Here is a 15,486-nt window from a genome sequence, read left to right on the forward strand (position 1 = left end):
GTGATGGTTCTTGTGATCCATAACAATAACATATCATTTTTGTTGTCAAAAGGTTATTTTTTCTATTTCTGGAAGCTCCCCATGTCGCCAAAATCCCGAGGTATGTCTCTCTTGTTAAATTTTGAAACGCCAATCATTAATTTACAAATTTCAGTTTTGAGATCATGAGTTGGCGCTTCTCTCTACTTCCTTAGCTTGCTGAATTTTTAGAAACTTAAGATGGATCCCCCTGAAGGGAAGTATAGTTGATAATCAGTGAATTTAACTCCGCTTTAACTCAGCCTCGGTGCATGTGTGTGTACTTTTTTTGTTACAGATGTTTGTATTGTTGGTGTTGCAAGGACTCCAATGGGGGATCTACTTGGCAACCTATCATCTCTATCAGCAACACAACTAGGCTCAATTGTTATCAACTAGGCTCAATTGTTGCAGCTACCATGCTTGCAGTACATTGTAGAAGCAAGGTTTTCTTTTCATTCATGAATTGCCAAAATTATACACTTCTGCTGTGTTCAAATGATTTTTTGTGGTATTTCAGTAGATACTTAACACTTTGGTCTCTTACAGGTTGAAGTTTCTGGTGGAAGAGGGAAACCCTCTAGAATAGTTGATAAAGATGAAGGATTGGGGAAGGTAAGCAGATCACAGTATGTAATTACATGTGTTAACTTATCTCTATAGGACATAGTGGTAGATATTAGGATTACATTGTAATGCCATGTGTATGCACATCTATAGTATAATGTACTAACCAGAGTTGCTGATAAAGGAGAGTTTATTAGAATTTAGAGTTTCTTTTACTTTACTATTTTTTCCCCTTTTTTCTTTTGTGGTATCTCCTGCCTCTATTGGTATAACTAGAGAAATTTGTCACCAAATTTATGTCAGTTCGATAATAAAAAAAACTTACATATTTATTGGAATGCTTTTGTGTATTTGTTTTTTATTATTTTGTTATTTTGTACAAAATTGGTAATTGCTGGAACTTTATACAGTTGACATGCTAAATATTCACTGATATAGAGTAATAAACGTAGGTCCCTCTGGTGGGGTTATTTCCCAACTGTCTTATGCAACAAAAAGTTCTTCATCCATTCCGAAAGCATGTGAAGTAACTTTCTTTTCCCTTGTTCATTTTCCTTGTTTTGTCTGTTTAGCTTCTCCAAAATTCAGGTCTTATTCTTATTACTGTAGTAGGTTGGTGGAACTATTTTGTCTGCAAAACTTGCAAAAGAGAGAGGATGGGCCATTAACGTAGGAGGAGGATTTCATCACTGCTCTGCAGAAAAAGGAGGTGGATTTTGTGCTTATGCAGATATTTCTCTTTGCATCCACTTTGCTTTGGTTCGGTTGAATATATCAAGGTAGCATAACTGCGTTTAGGCTTTATCATTGCAAGCTAGGACATGCTCTTAACACGTGCAAATTAGAATTATCTTCTAACTGTCTGCAAAATCTTTAGGGTGATGATCATTGATCTTGATGCACATCAAGGAAATGGCCATGAAACAGACTTTGCCTATGATAGTATGGCCACCAAAATTCTCCTTATGTTGTCTGACTTCTTACCTTTTAGGATTTTCACTGAAAAGACTGTGTAATGGCAGGCCTAACTTTAGAGGGAAGTATCAAGTACCACATCTAGCTAGGACCACTGCAATGGTCTTCTTCACAGCTCATGGACTTTGCTACATTATCTTTTGGGACAACATTAATCAAATCTAAGAGGTAAATTCAATAAGCAACTTGTTCAATGCAAAGTCCTTTTTCAATCATAAACTATATAGGCTAACATTGCAAGAGCTTTCATTGTAGATGCAACATAGTATTTATTTCAATTTCCTTTCATGTTGCTACAATAGGATTCAACTTTTCATATATATTGCTCTCACGGGGACACAGAAATTGTTGAGTTCTGATCAGTGCATATAGGTAGCTAATTTCAAATCTGCACTGTGATGTCATACAAATCATATAAATCATTGAGAAACTGTGTTGATCTTTTTCTCCACATCTGTTGCAGTGCTCAAATATATTCTTGACAGTGCTAAAATAAAAGCTCAATCATTCATTACTTTTTTTCTTTATTATTCTTCTTGTAAACTTTTGCATACTAGCTTTACAGGAGTTTGCTGAGAGGAAGGACAATGGGAAGATGGCTGAAGGATTAAGAGGAGAGGAAAAAGCAGGAAATTAGGACTCATAATGCTCAGTTGCATGCTGCAGTATCCGTGGTAGGCATAGCTGCTGCCGTTGCGGCCATTGCAGCTTCAATAGAGTGTACATTGTAGAATCAATAGAGTGTACATAGCTGCCATAAGAAAGTGTACATAACTGCCATAAAGTTTTACACTTACCATATGAGTGGTCTCTAGCTCAGCTTGCATTGTTCAAGAAATTTTAGAAAATTCTAAGGATACTACTTTACTAATGTTTGTGAGACATGGATGTAATTTTCACTCCATGTGGATGTATAACTGTATATTATTGAATAAGTAGAGTTATATGCAAAGAAATATTATATAGATAATCTATTTTTCATACATCTCAAAGAAGAAAAAAATAATATATAATTTATATGAGTTGAGTTGAGTTTTTTTATATTTATTTTGTATGAAAACAAGTTTATTTTGCAATTAGAAAAATAAAAAAAAATTCTATTTTACCTTACTGACGAATTTACAGACGGATTTTCTGTCTGTAATCAAAACGTGGGATGATTTTCCAAAGTTTAAATTACAGACGGAAAATCTGTCGAAAAATCCGTCTGTATTTATAGACGGAAAGTTCGTCGCGTTTGGGAAATGGATAGAAAATTTACAGAGGAAAAATCCGTCGGTAACTGATAAAAATCCGTCAGTAAATAATTTCCGACGGGGCTTTTACAGAGGGACAAAATCCGTCGGTAACCAAAAATCCTTCTGTAATAAAGACCAAATCCATCTGTAAATCTGTCTGTATTAATCTATTTTCTAGTTGTGATTACAGTGCACTACTTTGATTCTAAAATATAAAGGGTATTATTTGCTAATACAGTTTGGGTTAATTGGGTAGATTTTTCTAATAAAAAGTTAGGCAATGTTTGAGTATGTGCTCTGAATAATTGGTAGTATTCACTGAAGTGAAGATTAAATTGAAGTATACAAAAGATATATAAAATTAATCAAATTGAATAAGTCCAAAGCAAGTTCCCTCTTCCAAAACAAGCTCAACCTATAGAGACCCCAAATCACAGAATAAGTTCTAATCTAACATAAACTTAATCAAATTGAAATTACTAACGTAATATTTGATTTCCATCATGAAATACAGGAGGAAGAGACGTTTGAGGACAAAAAAGATAAAAAAAATAATAAATAAATAAATAAAAATTGGACTTTGGAGAAAGACACAAAGGCAATAACTTCAAAATTTTTTGGTTAGTAGAGACAAAATTTAAGATAATTTCTGATTTTGTCCAAAAAATAAAAACAGAATTATAAAACTTTGGCAATTGAAACACATAATTAGAAGGTTGAAATTCAAACCAAATGGTGCGGTGCTGTATTGTTCAAACAGTAGAATACATTTCATGTCAAAATCATAACTAATTAATACATTTAACATTTCCTTATACAAATATTCATTATCAACAGTGCTCTTATAAAATAATTATTCTTTTACACTAACTAATGACTTTTCTTGAGCTCACATATACAACTCCTATAATCAGACAAGAAACCATCTCATTAAAGTATCAGTATAGAGAACCATGACTGAGTTGCAAGTTGTATAATCTATTCATACCTCTAATACACGCAATGCACCAAAAACAGTGTTTGCCTACAATAAATCAAAACAGAAAAAAAATATATATATATATATTAGATTACACAACTAACTCTTCATATCTTTATTTTGCAACAAACTTCTCATTTTCAATACTACCTCTTCTCTTTGCTCTGTACCCTATTTTTCTATTAATTAATATCACTTTATTGTTATTGGACCTCCAATCCTGTGACCCTTTTCGGCATAATATGGACTCAATTTTTAGTTTCCATGTAAATGGCATCAACATCGGTACACAAAGAAATTATGTCAACTTAGTATACATAATTAGAGGGTGTGGTATCAACACAACACCAGAAGAAGAATGAAGGTGAAGAAAAAGCAGTGAGGGAATCTAAGAGAACAAATGATAAAAGTATTCGAGATTAGAGTATAAAAATGAAATGATAGAGGCAGTTCAGATTTCATTCTTTAATATTTTGACATATAGTAATAGTGTTACAGTAACATGGTCATTGAATATCTTTTATCTATCAAGGCATTCACCATTTTTTACATTATAGGATAATACTTTATGAGAATCACTTAACTAAAATAAAATTTTCATGAAATAAGTCACTATAATCAATTCTACAGACAAAAAACCAGAAGAATTTGATTATAATGATCCTTCAAGATGGCAACAACACTCAAACACCACCACAATTACAAAACCTTTGCAATCTAAAGAGAAAAAGAGGCGCTCCCATATATATATTAAAGCAGTGTACAGAGGAAAACATATATAAATATCATATCATATCATATGCTATGTAAGTCAATTGAATCAAGCTTCCCTTTTCTTTCTTTCTTTAATATAAAGGCCAAGTTTATATTAACAAATTTAAAAATAGCGATATAATCCCCTTAATATATAACAGAGTAACAACTCTACTTAAAATAAATATAAACAAGTTTGAATATGCAATTGTATTAGCTTTATAGATTAATTAACACTGCTATATATATGGAGTTTACTTTTATGAACTAATTATGCACAAGTAACTGATAGAGGTCATAGCTATATTTGAATCTTAGAAGAATAGTAAAATAAAAAGATAAATCAATTCGAAAAATGTCAATTTTGTAAAAAAGAAGGATTAAGAAAATGTATTGTTACTTTACTACTTTATGGCACTTGATATAACTAAATGAAGTGGGTTTACAATTAGATCATACTTTGGATTTCTAGATTTAGGGGATGATACTTTACACTCAAACTCAACAACATAACAGTAATGATACTTGAAATAAGGGATTCCCAAATGAAACAGAAATACTAATGATAGTTGAAGTTGGCTTTGAAAAGAGTTCAGTAACAGTAACAGAAAAATATACATGAATTTTGTGAGCTCGATTGAGAGAGAGAAGACGCGTAAGAGGGAGCAGAGAAGGACCAAAGTAGGAGGAGCGACGGCAGCAACGGAGAGAAGGAGCGATGGCAGCACGGCAGCAGCGGAACGACGGCGGGGCGAGCAAGAGGAGCAACAGTGGCACAAACATGAGGAGCGACAGTGGCACAGTAGCAACAGAGCGCGACGACAGCGCGAGCAAGAGGAGCAACGGCGGAGCAACCGTGATGGAGTGACAGATGGCAGCAGAGAATGACGATTGAAAACGGTGTGAATTTCTGAGAATTGTGTTTCTTAACTTTGGAGCGGGAAGTGAACACGGATATATGTTTTTAGTGATAAAAATTGATGTCATATTTGTCAATTTTAATTTATAAAAAGAAACACCTTAAGCGTCTATTTTATACATTAAATCTACATCGTTTATTTGATTTTAGAAAGCGATATAGACCATTCAAATTTATCGACGGTAAATTGTTGTCGATATTTTAAATAATAAAATAGACGCCATATTCGTCGATTTAAAATAAAAGTATTTTTCAATCCTGGTTCATCGACAATGTGACGATAATAGAGAAAGGTTAATGCAACATAAAAAAACCAACGACCTGGCTGTCGATTTTAATATTTTATTTTAATTATCTTTTTTTAACAATATCGACAACAAACTGTCAAAAAATATCGATGACAGAGATAACTGTCAATTTTTAGTGTCGAAAAAATGCTTTTTCTTGTAGTGTTTAGCTCAGTTTGAGTAAACAACTTAATTAAGCTACTTTTGAAAAAATAGCTTAAACAATAAATGATTATATTAAAAATAGCTTATAAATAAGTTATTTTATATTTGAATTTTTAGTTCTAAAAGTACTTATTTTATAGAAATGTGATAAAAAGTAGTAGCATTATGAGAGAAGTCATTTTTTTAACTTCTCTATAAGCTCCTAAATAGCTTCTTAGAAAGCTGCAATTTGGTTTTGAAAATTGCACCAGACATTAATACTACTACTTTTCATAAGTCAAAAACTCATAAAAGTTACTTTTAAAGCTTCCCAAACGGGCCACCGTGGCTCCGAATTGACTTCAAATTTGATGTGCAATGTGGGTACGAATATACAGAATTGATTTTTTTTTTTGTTATGCGTTTAATGTGGTTAATTGCTGTTATGAAGTTGTGGAGATTGAACTTAAAGTGGAAAAGCATTAATTTTACAGAAAATTTAGTCCTCATTAGTGAATGTGTTCAACTTTGAAAACTTTATCTAATATGAATGAAGTGATGAAATAAAGGAAGAGTAGATTTTGACCAATTTCTAATCTTGCTCCACACGGTACGATGTGTGTATATTTTCTGCTTCTGTTGACAACAGTTTTAAGCTTTTCATATTGGATGTTTCCGTTTAGAGAGGTACATAGACGAATTGGAATTGGAAGTCATTAAATTTTGCTTTGATATTGGTGTGTGTTATTATTTATGAATTGGAGTTGGATGCGGCATATGTTTGAGATTTTTGTTTTAGCCTTTTTGGTGTGTGATATAGTTGTGTGTTGGTATTTATGATTGATAATGGCAAGTTTTAGTTAGTGTGATATGTGAACTGTGTCAGGCGAATGCGTTTGCAGAATATGTGTACATATGGTTAGGGTGCTGGTATATTTGAACTTGATTATGATCTCCAGAGGTCTCATACTTGATCGATGGACAAAGAGGGCTAAGCAGCTGAGTCATACCAGCGACAGAATATGTGTTGGGGAGATTCCAGACACAGCATACATGAGCATGCATGCGGTAATGTTGGCTGAATGCAAGGAATTGGTGAACTTGTCTTGCCAATTCTTTGAGGACTATTTCGACATGAAAACAAGATTGGCCAAGGAGCGCCAATCCCTGAGAACTTGTCCTACCGATTTTTTGTGACTTCATCAATACTATCTATCTCTTAATGTTCTTTTTCTATGCTACAATCAGCCAAGTGTCCCTCATCTGAGTCATTTCACTGATCAGAGGCATCCACTCCTCTTTGCACACGGCCACATTGAGGTTGAAGCAACCTACACCAGATATAGTAGAAAAAGAATTGGTAGTTTTGGGGTAATTTCTGAAGGGTGGACAAACTTTGCTAGCTTGTGCAACTTCAAGCTCAGAGATGTTGGGGTCTTTGAGGTCCTCTCAATTGAACCGGTCACAATCCTTCAGGTCCGATGCCACTAGGAAGCTGCAAGCTCACGAACATCTATCCTTTTGTAATTAATTAGACGTGCATTAGTTGAATAGAATTTTCCATTAATAATCTTATATAACATGAGGTCTTTACTTAAAAAATTATTAACTTAAGAGTAAATTCAAATTAAAAATTCAAGTCATTCGGGTAACTGCAATTTTAAAAAATACACTAATACGTATAAAGAACTACTAGACTTATAAAAAATGAAATTTATTATCTTTCACCCAAAAGAAAACTTATTGCTTGCCTTTCGTAATTATTTACAATAATTTAACAAAGACCCAGTAATATTTTACATACAATAAACCCCAAAATAATATCATTCTTGAAATCAATCTCATTTATTATTAATTTTTTTTTATGCCTTTCAAGCTTTCCCATAATTTATACATATGAAAAGGTAGAAGATGAAATTTTAGAGGATATGGGTAATGTCATTAGATGGTAGGAAATAATTTTTTTTTTTTTTTTTTTTGGACGTGGATGGTAGGAAATAATTGAGGATGGTCTTTGGGGGTATGGGTTTGTATCAGAGTTGTGTTTGGATGGGTTGTGGATGTGGGCCATGTGGCCAAGTCCAAGTCCAAAAAAAAAAGCTCACCAATACTTTCTACCAAAAAAAAACTGATCATTAAGGAGTTGGTCCCCAGACCATGTTGTACCGATTTGCAATTAGATTCAATATTGGGTCAAATCTAACATTACTAACATGTTCAGTATGGCAGCCATCTCCACCATCCTCCATAAGGAATATTTCTGCAAAGGACCAGATTATTCTTTTCCCACTAAAGATATATCCATGGTAAAAATTAGATGAACATATTTTTGTATGCATTGTTTTAAAACAAGCTAAGGATGTTTATGTTTTCTTTGATTGCTCTGTCTTTCTGAGTTTCTTGGTGGACAATCAAAGACCACGCACGCATATCTATTAGCTCCTGAAATTATTAGATACAATATATCTTCGGAGATAGAAACATTTGGGAAAGGATGAAAAGGATAGGGGTAGGGGGAGATTGTAACTGTACAATGCTCTAATAATTAATGGCTTTCTTTTCAATAATGTTAACATATTGTTAGTATGGCATCACATATATCTAGGGCTGGAATTGAGTCAAGCCAGCTCATGAGCCAGCGCGAGCTCGACTCGTTAACAGCTCGATAAGCTAAATTCGTGAGCTGGTGAGCCAAGCTTGAGCCTGAAATTGAGCTCATAAATTAAATGAGTCGAACTTGAGCTTGGATAAGCTCAGTTCATTAGTTCGTGAGCTGGCTCGATTATATATATATATATATATATATATATATATATAACAATCTTAATTATTTAATATTTATATTTATTTTTTACATATAATTTTAATATAGGACATAAATAAAAATTTATAATTTATTAATAGATAAACAATATATAAAATTGATCTTTTCAAATATTTTTAAAAATATATAAATTATAATTTATTGATATAAAATCATAGATTATGTATCTATGTTTCTCTTATTTGAGCCAGCTCGTGAGCTCGAGCCAGCTCATGAGCTTTTGGTGAGCCGAGCTTGAGCTTAAGAAATAAGCTCGATTGTTAATGAGTCGAGCCGTGAGTCAAGCTCAATTTTCGTGAGCCGAGCTTGAGCTTGGTCTAGCTCAGCTCAGCTCGGCTCACTTCCAGCCCTACATATACCTACATAGTGTATGAGTGTGAATTTGTGAAGTGATGGGGCTTTAATTAATACAATTGTGATTAATGAATGGAAATTATTTTTCTTATGGAAAGGGTAATGGTGTTTTGGTTTAATATTGACAATTGGGGTGTTTTGCTAATTTATGGGTCAGATCAACATGCGGGAGAGGTGTTAGTAGAGCGCCATCAGAGCAAGTTAGACTTCGTCGTCGACATGGAGGCTCTCGGAAAACACGGGGGGCGTGCTGAGCAGAGGTGCCAACCAGCTTTTGCAGACTATGTCGTAGACGTGGAGGCTCCATGTCAACACGGGGTAGGCGTGCTGCTCAGAAATTTTATGCAGCTTTCGCAGAGATTTTCGCACGTTTCTGAGGAGTTGCAAAGCCCTATTCAATACGGGAAGGGTGTGTTGCAGTGTCTGCATGTAGGGGACACCTCCTTCCTCCGAGAACAAGCAACACAGGGTTGAAATTCTTTAAATTGAGATCAACCCTCCCTCAGCATTCATTCAGCGAAGGCAACTTAGAAGAAGAGAGTGATTTTAGGGAGGAAGTCTCTCAAGAAGAAGAAGAAGAGAGTTAGTGTTAAAAAAAGAGTAATTTCGTACATAAAAAAATATTGTAAGTTTGTACCAATTAAAAATGGTTCGTAATTATACGGTACCTGAAGAACATATTAGTAATTATTTGGATCATCCAGTTTATATAAGTTGATAAATTTTATTTTTTTATGTATTTAAATTTTTTAATTTTAATTAATATTATTTTTGTTATTGTTAATATCATATAAGGGTTAAGTACTGTTTTCGTCCCTAAGGTCCGGGGTGAAAATCAAATTCGTCCCCGACCTTTTTTTGTTATTAAAATTATCCTCAACGTTACAAAACGTTATAAAATCATTCTTTTGTCCATAAATAATATTTTTTGGACAATTTTGTCCTTAAACAAAAAAAAATTCTCCCTATCCTCACCACTAATCCCCAGCATCATTAGTCATCACCACTACCACACTACTCTTTAATCTGAACCCATTACAACACCACCCCTTCATCCAAACAACACCAACAATGGCAACAGCAACTCAAATACCCTTCATCATCATCTTTCTCCCTTAACCTCCTCACTCTACTGTTTAACATTCTTTTGTCACATGGAATTAGACCATCAATAGCGGCACCAGCAGCAGGCAGCGCCCACAGGTGTGGAGAATATTCCGACGACGTTGAGCCACGGCGGTAGGTTCATCCAATACAACATATTTGGGAACATATTCAAAGTCACCGCCAAATACATACCCATTGAGCATTGAGTTCCAAAGTACCAAATCTCTAACAGGCAATTCCTCAAACACCTCATGTGCATCCATCACCAACCCAAATTTCATATAAGTATTAACCAGAGCACTCCCCACAAGCACATCCAACTCGAATCTAAACTTAAACAAAAATCCATGAATCTTCTTAACCTCCAAATCCTCCACACAGGCTCTGATCACACACGGGAATGTGTACTTATCCGGAGTGACACCCAGATGACGCATTAGCTTGTAAACCAAGAAGCCATCAAGGGAAAGCCCATTCCCAACAAATCCAGCAATGACAGCATTGTAGGCGAAGACATTCTTATCAAGATCGGTAGAGTAGTTGAAGACCTTGGCATTGCTCATGAGGATGCACTTCGAGTACTTTTTTTTGTTGTTTTTCTGTTCGTTTTAGGTGAGAGGGGTGGAGGTAAGGGAAGGGGTGGGGTGGGGTGGTTTATTTTATTTTTAATATTTTTTATTTTTGTTTAAGGGTAAAATTGTCCAAAAAATATTATTTATGAACAAAAGGATGATTTTCTAACGTTTTGTAATGTTGAGAATGATTTTAATAATAAAAAAAGGTCGGAGACGAATTTGATTTTCACCCCAGACCTTAGGGACGAAAACAGTACTTAATCCTATCATATAATGATATAGCATTGTTATTTTAGTATTATTATTTTTACTTGTATTTAGTTTTATTCATTAAGGTTAATAAATAATATAAATATTAAACTATTTTGGGATAATACTTTTATTTGTCTAGTATAATATTATTTTATTTTATACAAATGTGAATATATAATTTTTTTTGAATTTTTTTGTTATAATATGATTATTTTTTTACATTTAATAAATAATTTAAATATTAATAAATAAATTAATAAATATTATTATTTTTCAAAAACTAGATATCTTTAATAATAAATATTTTTTGTTGTAATTTAATAAATATTTATATTTATTTATTTTTAATATTTAAATAAATAAATGCTTTTTTATTTATGATTAGTAATAAAAATATTTATATTGATGTAAATTACTATAATAAATAATTATTTGTTATAATCTTCATTCATTTAAACTAATAAATATATTTTTGTTGTACCAGTCTAACAGGAATTTTATAGTTTGTAAACTGGATCTGCCGGAAACGTGGAATTCGATGGTAAAAGACGTCTTACGCGCAACGGAATTCTACTACGTTTCTAGAATTGGGATAATCAAAGGATTTTACCCCTTATTATTTGCTCTAGTGGAAAGGTAGAGGTCAAAGACTCACATCTTTGTATCGCCGGTAGGTGAGGTTATGGTAACACTGGAAGATGTCGCTTATATATTTGGCCTACCCATTAATAGAGAGGTTGTGAGCGGCTAGACAGATAGTAGTGGCGAATTCTTACAGAGCCAAAGCATCGTGATTTTCGGCCGCGAACCCATTGTGAGTAGTTCCTCCAAATCTTATATAAAGTTAGCATGGGTTCGCGGTATCAGAGATGCAGAGCCATTGGACACTTTGGAGTTTATTCAGAGATACGTCAGATACTAGATTTTTCTGTTTGCTAGATTCAACTCTATTCGCGGATAAGTCGACAACATATGCCCACGCGAAGTATCTACCGTTGCTCCCCGATTTTGAGCGGATCCACACTTACAGTTGAGAGTCAGCATGTCTCACGCATCTTTACAGGGTACTGTGTCATGCATCACGGTATGATACTAAGAAGATGGATGACCCTCTTAATCTTTTGTTTGTTTGGACATGGGAGCGAATGCTGTGTATTGTGCCCGTACCGAGACAGTACCTTCTAGCGGCTGACGTACCAGTTGCTCTGAGGTAATTTCTATTTTAGTTATGTATTCTATTAATGATGCATATTTGATTGACAGCACATTTTTTAATTTTTTCAATATTACGTCTTTCAGGTGGAGTCATTCCGCACAATCCATAGTGTGGTTATCGAAGACCACATCGACATTTAGGCAAGAAATAGACTACATGGACGAGGTAAATATTTTTGCTTTGTGTGTGTTAATATCCAACACTAATATTAGGGTTCTAATTTTTTAATAATATGTTGTAGTTTGTCTGGCGGCCGTACAAAGGATTGATCATACCCAACGAGCTACATGGACACCTTGAGGTGTGTGACACTGTTGCTCCGTTATTGTCATTCGAGTGTGCCAAATGACACTCTGCGAATCGAGTGATGCATCAGTTTGGGTATGCACAACCCGCACCGGAGCTAGCAAGAGTCATTCTACCAGAAGAGCATTGCATCACTCTTTGCGGAGTGCAATTTCATTACTGGAGAGTTCTACATGCAGGATGGATAGAGGAATGGCACAACCGATAATATGTTGCTCGAACAAGCACCAACACACGGAGGTTTCGAGCACCCTTCAACACTGAATTAATGCACTCAATCGTCATGTGGCCCATCGATGTCCATCGTCAAATGCCAATACCCAGTTTCTAAGTCCAATGGCATCGCACTACCGGGCATATGCCTTGCCTAGCTCTTGCAACCTCTTATAGTTGATGTTGTACTCCTCTACCGTCCTTGAATACCTATGTTGACAATAAATTTTTTCAAGTGCGGGACTTTGAATACGCTTAAGAAATTTCTACCGATGTGCCTAATACAAAACATCCACCATGTTCTTGGAGGTTGCCAATCACCTCCAGAATGATTTATTGCTGCCCGAATCAACTCATGTCGGTCTGATATTATATCCACACTGTCTTTTTTAACAAGATGCCTTCGTAAATTACTGAGAAAAAAGTGCCACACATCAGCGGTCTCTCCCTCCACGAGGACAAAAGCGATAGGCATAATGTTCTGGTTCTCATCTTGTGCAACAGCAACCAAAAGTGTACCTTTATATATTTCGTAAAGGTGTGTGCCGTCAACTTGAACTAGAGGCTTGCAATGCTTGAACGCCCTAATGCATGGATTGAAACTCCAAAATACGCAGTGAAGTATCTTGATACTGTCCACCTCCTCAATCCCATTGTACAGGGGTTGTGTTTCTATTTAGACAATTGAGTCATGCAGATTCTGAACCATGACCGAGAACCACCATAGTAAAGCTTGGTAAGAATTTTTCCAACCACAAAAAATTTTGGCTATGGACTTCTGTTTTGCCAACCAAGCCTTTCGGTAATTGATTGAACTTCCATAATTATAGATTTCACATTGATGGATGGGTCAGTCTCAACCAATGGCCTTATAGTAGGGGTGAAAATAGGTAGGGTAGGGTAGGATATGAACCCAAACATAACCCTACCTTATCCGCGGGTTGAGAAATACCCAACTCTAACCCTACCCGCACTCAACCCCTGGATATCTGATCCTACCCGCGAGTTGATAAAAAGAAACATCATTATTATAAAATCTAAAAAGCATACAAATTAAAAATTCAATTCAAAAATTCAAACAACACAAATTATCCCACAAATAACACAATTATCTCATACATAACATAACCATCAAATATTTAAGTACACATAAAAGTCTTTGCTTAAGTAAATAACACAAACATAAATAAAATTATTTAATTCCATGTCTCCATGAGAATTTCATTTATTGCAACAATACCATCACTAGTCTATGACTTCAGATACAACATCATCATCATCATCAACATTTACAGTTTGATAATAAGGTTTGTTACCTAAAAATCAAAGATAATAAATTTATTTATTAATCAATCTATATATAAATTTAACTTTACCATAAACAAATAAAAAAGTTAAATCATAAATAACCTCTTTGACGATATGCTACCCACAACCAGTTTTGGTTAAACATTCTTCCACAGTATTTTCATGAAGACTACCACTATAAGGAGCAATTACTCGTCCACTTGTGTTAAAAAAAGACTCAGAAGCAACAGTAGACACAGGGATAGCAAATATCTCTCTTGCAATCATGTATCCTTTTTCTTGGTTGGAAGCCCACATGTCGGTTGTAACTGCTACTTGACTATCATTTCCATCCATTAGCTTAGTCATGTTAAGCTTCTCCAACTCATACATTTCAAAAATGTCCTTTCTAATTGTATTTCGCCTAGGCACCTTAAAGGTTGGTGGCATTGATGCATATATTTCCTTCATTCCAACATGTTCTACAAAAGATAAAGGGTACTCATGCATAAAAATGGCCTTGGCAATATACCTTCTTGTATAAGATGGATCAAATACAAAAGTATCCGCACCACTCCTTGTATGTTTAGACAATGAATCAACAATTGCTGATTGCCTAGAGTTTGCTAATTTTATCCTTTTACAATAGTGGAGCACATGATTTTTCAAATTTGTAGTCCCATTTCTTGGATTGGCTCCAAGAACAGATTTGCAATGGTTGCATATTTCCTTCCACTCTTTTTTCTCTTGAAATCGACTAAAGCATTGTCAATAAACACTCTTTAAGCTCGATTTGTTGCTATTTTCAATCGAAGCGGATTCATCTGAAACAAAATTAGCGATTGCTTCCAGCAGGAGTTCTTGTTGTGTTCTTCTGCAACCACATCTTGTGCCACTACATCCATGTTGGTACTTGACATTTCGAAGTGAATTTCTTACAAATATATACAAACGTAACATGTTCAAATACACTTTGTACAAATATACAAATATATTAATGTAACAGAAACAGAAACAACACTTACCAATAAACTCCTCTCTCTAATTTCTTAATGTTTAAATAATTTTTTTTAGAGAAATCAAAATTTATGACAAATAATTTATATGATAATTTATCTCCGTTTATTGAGCATTTTCATGCACCATTCATTCATTCACTTTATTCATCTTCAAATAAATTTAAAAAAAAATTCTCAGCATCTGTTCTAACCCGTCCAAATAAAAATTTCCAATCACAAGATCATTTAAAATCATGCCGCCATGAACACAAATAAAAATCAAATTACATAATCAAATATCTAATTAAAATCAAATTAAATAATAATCAAGTTTTAGTTTTGAAGGCAGATAAACATACTTTCATAGTTTTAGCATAAGGAGCAGGCATTGAATGGAGGAACGAAGCATAAGGTATGGTGCAGCAGAGCCGGCGACACGACGCAGGCAAGTTGAACGGAGAAACGAAGGACGGG

General features: G+C 34.3%; 1 long non-coding RNA gene across 1 annotated transcript; it reads left to right on the top strand.

Annotated features, from left to right (window-relative positions):
• On the top strand, positions 1–695 carry LOC110271819 (uncharacterized). The gene is made up of 3 exons (XR_002362587.2): positions 1–100; positions 317–464; positions 568–695. It is a non-coding gene; the product is annotated as an uncharacterized LOC110271819 (long non-coding RNA).
• Positions 696–15,486: the final 14,791 nt, after the last annotated feature.

Source organism: Arachis ipaensis, chromosome B5, assembly GCF_059453495.1.
Source record: "Arachis ipaensis isolate K30076 ecotype BB chromosome B5, ASM5945349v1, whole genome shotgun sequence".
Classification (NCBI taxonomy): Eukaryota; Viridiplantae; Streptophyta; class Magnoliopsida; order Fabales; family Fabaceae; genus Arachis; species Arachis ipaensis.